The 4,774-nt window shown below is 46.3% G+C and overlaps 1 protein-coding gene across 1 annotated transcript in view; it reads left to right on the top strand.

The window, feature by feature from the left end:
- Positions 1–799: 799 nt before the first annotated feature.
- Positions 800–4,774, top strand: part of LOC114923497 (fatty aldehyde dehydrogenase-like) — a 12,841-nt gene continuing 8,866 nt past the window's right edge. The window contains exon 1 of the mRNA XM_029286556.1: positions 800–1,008. The gene's annotated coding sequence lies outside the window, so the exon portion shown is untranslated. The remainder of the gene's footprint in view (positions 1,009–4,774) is intronic.

Genomic DNA, 4,774 nt, shown 5'->3' with positions numbered 1-4,774 from the left:
ACTGCTGTGCAACCACACTCTCAACAACCTTCGCCACAAAGCGGAGGTTGGAGACTGGGCGATAGTTAGCCAATACATCTGGGTTCAAGGAAGGCTTCTTAAGAAGGGGCCTCACCACCGCCTCTTTAAGGGCCGTGGGAAAGGCACCCTCCCCCAAAGAAGCGTTGATAATTCCCTGAAGCCAGGCTCGTGTACCCTCTTCTCTTCTCTTCTGAATTCTGTTCTATTCTATTCTGAATTCTATTCCATTCTATTCCATTCTATTCTATTCTATTCTATTCTATTCTGAATTCTATTCTATTCTATTCGATTCCATATTCTATTCCATATTCTATTCCATATTCTCTTCTCTTCTCTTCTCTTCTCTTCTCTTCTCTTCTCTTCTCTTCTCTTCTCTTCTATTCTATTCTATTCTATTCTGAATTCTGTTCTATTCTATTCTATTCTATTCTACAACGTTAACGAGACTTCAACTCCCAGAATTCCTCAGCCAGCCAGCCAGCCTTCTTTCTTGTACGGGCGGGCGATCTGCAAAAGGCGCCCGACGTACCGCAGAGCACCGCTAGCGGCAGCAGAGAGCAGGTTTCTGGTCTCCTTTGGGCGCCTCATTAGGTTGTCTCGCGAGACCTCTCGCGAGACCCGCGGGAGGACAAGAAACGCAAGCGCCTGGACGGGCCGGGGGGGGGGGCGGGGGCACGGCTTTGCCTAGACCGGAAGAGAGCCTGCCAGAAGTCGGGCACGGGGCCGGAAGGCGGAAGGGCCAATCTGGAGAGCCTGGCGGAGAGTCACGCGGGGGCGTGGCGAGTCGCTGAACACGGGTGGGAATTAAAGACGTGGGGATAGTCGTTGCAAAGTATAAAGGTTGGGTCTGACGGCGGTGCTGGAGGCTGTTATTTGCTAGCAAGACAGGCGGAAGTTCAACAGGTGCAGAGCCTCCAAATCCTTGGTTGGGTCTGCGGCAGCTGTCCCTGTTGAGTGTTTGCCTGCTGCGTCCCGGATTCTGCAGAGGTAAGGCGAAAGTTGGGCAGGGAGGATCGCCCTGTGGGATTCCTGCCTAATTTGAGACTGGGGGGTGGGGGGGAAAAGTTCTTGCTTAAACTTCTGCCAGGGCTTAAAAAGCACAGCTGGTCCTGTTGAATTTCTGCCTGCTGAAAGAGAGGGGAGTCCTTAGCAAAGCTGCTTACGGCCAGCTTTCTCCTGGCGAATGTCTGCCTGCTTTGCTCCAAAAAAAAAAAAAAAAAGGAGAGATGGGCTGTCTTGAATTTCTGCCCAACAATCAAGAATTTGGCTGGAAAAAAAACAGGATTTCAGGATTGGCAGGACAGGAAGGATTGGGGTGGGGGTGGGGGGGGCGGAGCAGCCATGGGTAAAACGGGGTCAATTTTAGGGGGTGGCCCCAGTCACATTTTGCAGGTTTAAGTGGAAAAAGGGGCAAATTCTTCTTGCAGAGGCAGGAATTCATCAGGGGAAGATGCCTCTCTCCCTTCTGGAAGTTTGGCTCTATTTCGAAATTCCCTGGCCTGGATTCACACAAGACATTAAGCTGGACTAATCTGAGTTAATTTCCCGCTTAAGCGCCCTGGTGGCGCAGTGGTTAGAATGCAGCACTGCAGGCTAATTTTGCTGACTGCCGACTGCCAGCAGTTCGAGTCTCACCGGCTTGAGGTTGACTCAGCCTTCCGTCCTTCCAGGGTCTGTAAAATGAGGACCCGGATTGTTGGGGGGCAATAAGCTGACTCTGTAAACCGCTTAGAGAGGGCTGTAAAGCACTAAGAAATGGTATATAAGTGCTATTCCTTCCTTCCTTCCTTGCCATGGTGGCACAGTGGTTAATATGCAGCATTGCAGGCTGACTTTGCCCACTGCCAGGAGTTCGATCCTGATCAGCTCAAGGTTGACTCAGCCTTCCGTTCTTCTGAGGTTGCATAGATTGTTGTTGGGGGCAAATAGGTTGACTCTGTAAACCGCTTAGAGAGGGCTGTAAAGCACTATATAAGTCTTAAGTGCTATTGCTATTGCTTGCTTCCGTCCTTTCCTTCTTTCTCTCCCTCCCTTTTCTCCTTCCTTCCTTCCTTCCTTGCCATGGCGGTACAATGATTAAAATGCAGCATTGCAGGCTGACTCTGCCTACAGACAGGAGTTCAATCCTGACCTGCTCAAGGTTGACTCAGCCTTCCATCCTTCCGTGGTGGGTAAAATGACTGTGTAAATCGCTTAGAGAGGGCTGTAAAGCACTGGGAAGCGGAATATAAGTCTAATATAAGGAAGGAAAGGAAGGAAGGAAGGAAGGAAGGAAGGAAGGAAGGAAGGAAGGAAGGAAGGAAAAGCATAGAATAGAAGAATAGAATAGAATACAGTTAGAATTAGAATTAGAATAGGTTGGAAACTGATCAAAGAGAGAAGCAACCTGGAACTAAGGAGAAACTTCCTGACAGTGAGGACAATCAACCAATGGAACAGCTTGCCACCAGAAATCATGTGTGCTCCATCACTGGAGATTTTTAAGAAGAGACTGGACATCCACCTGTCAGACGATATAGGTTCTCCTGCTCGAGCAGGGGCTGGACTAGAAGACCTCCAAGGTCCCTTTCAGTTTCTATTCTATTCCTATTCTATTCTATTCTAGAATAGAATAGAATAGAATAGAATAGAATAGAATAGAATAGAATAGAATAGAAACCTTTATTTAGAATAGAATAGAATTCAGAATGAATAGAATATAGAATAGAACAGAACCTTGGAGGTCATCTAGTCCAACCCCCTGCTCAGGCAGGAGTCCCATTTCAGACAAGAGACTGTCCAGTCTCTTCTTAAAAATCTCCAATGATGGAGTGCCCACAATTTCTGGAGGCAAGCTGTTCCACTGGTTAATTGTCCTCATTGTCAGGAAGTTTCTCCTTAATTCCAGGTTGCTTCTCTCTTTGGTCAGTTTCCAACCATTATTTCTTGTCCTGCCCTCTGGTGCTTTGGAGAATAATTTGACCCCCTCTTCTTTGTGGCAGCCCCTCAGATACTGGAAGACTGCTATCCTGTCTCCCCTATTTCTTCTTTTCTTTAGACTAGCCAAACCCAAGTCCCGCAGCCGTTCTTCCTATGTTTTAGTCTCCAGGCCTTGGATCATCTTAGTTGCTCTTCTCTGAACTTTTTCCAAACTCTCAACATCTTTTCTGTAGTATGGTGACCAAAATTGGTTGCAGTATTCCAGGTGTGGAATATCTTTTCCAGAATCTTCCCAGGTATTAAGGTCAGGCTGATAGGTCTGTAATTTCCTGGATCCATTGAATCACTTGACTATGAACCTCAAATACTGGAATACTGTTATCATGTCTCCCCTATTTCTTCTAAGTGCTATTGCTCCCTCCCTTCCTTCCTGTAGTGGGACAATGGTTAGGATGCTGTATTGCAGGCTAACTCACTACCCACTGCCAGGAGTTTAATGTAACTTCCCCATCACGAGACTCTCACTGATGAGTCACACCTGATCCATCACAAGACCCTCACTTGGCACACCCACACCTGAAGCCCTTATAAGCAGAAGAACGCCGACAACGACACCCCCTAAACTCCACTGAAGATGTTACCCAGCCTGGTAACGAAACATTTGGAAACCACCAACCCACAACCTCGGAGGCCAAACCTCGACCCCAGCTACAGATATTCACCACTATTGCAAAAAAAACCCTGTTTTTAAAAAAGAGGCGGCTTTGAATTTCCACTCGAGCTGCTTGAGGTAAGGGTTGGGCTGTCAAACGGGGTCACCTGCCAGGATATTGAGTGGCTAAAAAGCCTCTTAAGAAATCCAATCCGATGTGGGTGTTGGCCGGGAGCACAAATGGGGTTGTGATCAAGGAGACCACAAATTCTTGGCAGAGCCTTGATGTTCTCACCTGCCGGGAAAGGACAATGGCATTCCAATTTTGTGAGCTAAATTCTGCTGGCCTCTAAAACAGCACCTGTTCAAATTTAACCTGTTAAGTCCCAGGAGGAGTAGGAGAGCAGAGCGGATTAACTGCCTGAGCAGGGGGTTGGACTAGATGACCTCCAAGGTCCCTTCCAACTTTTATTATTATTATTATGAATCATCGCACAGTCAGCCAGATGTTCAGACTGGATTTGGCATTTTGTCTTCTTCTTCCTCTTCTTCCTCCTCCTCCTCTTCTTCTTCTTCTTCTTCTTCTTCTTATTATTATTATTATTATTATTATTATTATTATTATCATTATCATTATCATCATTATCATTGATCATCGCACAGTCAGCCAGATGTTCTGACTGGATTTGGCATTTTTGTCTACCTATAGACCTGGGATAGGTAGATGTGGATGTTTGATGGTATTACAGATTTCGTTGCAGGATGGAAGCAGTTTCTAGTAAGGCCGCCTTTTGCAATTGACTAATGGCAAATTTGTCAATGTCAATGGTGTTCAAGTGGTGCTCCAGTTGTTTTGGGATTGCACCCAAGGTGCCTATGACTATTGGTACTACCCTTGCTTGCTTTTGCCACAGTCTTTCTATTTCTATTTGAAGGTCTTTGCATTTTGTTGTCTTCTCCAGTTCTTTCTCGTCTATTCTGCCGTCTCCAGGCACTGCCACGTCCACTATCCAGACTTTTTTGTCTTTCTTATCGACAATTGTTAAGTCCGGGGTGTTATGTTGCAGGTGCTTGTCTGTTTGAATTCTGAAGTCCCAGAGCAGTTTAATTTTATCATTTTCTATGACTTTCTCTATTTTATGATCCCACCAGTTTTTGCTTACAGGCAAATGATATTTCTTG

This window comes from Protobothrops mucrosquamatus, unplaced genomic scaffold (assembly GCF_001527695.2).
Source record: "Protobothrops mucrosquamatus isolate PMUCROS unplaced genomic scaffold, P.Mucros_1.0 scaffold4052, whole genome shotgun sequence".
In the NCBI taxonomy this organism is placed as follows: Eukaryota; Metazoa; Chordata; class Lepidosauria; order Squamata; family Viperidae; genus Protobothrops; species Protobothrops mucrosquamatus.
This window is presented reverse-complemented; position numbering and strand designations above follow the sequence as displayed.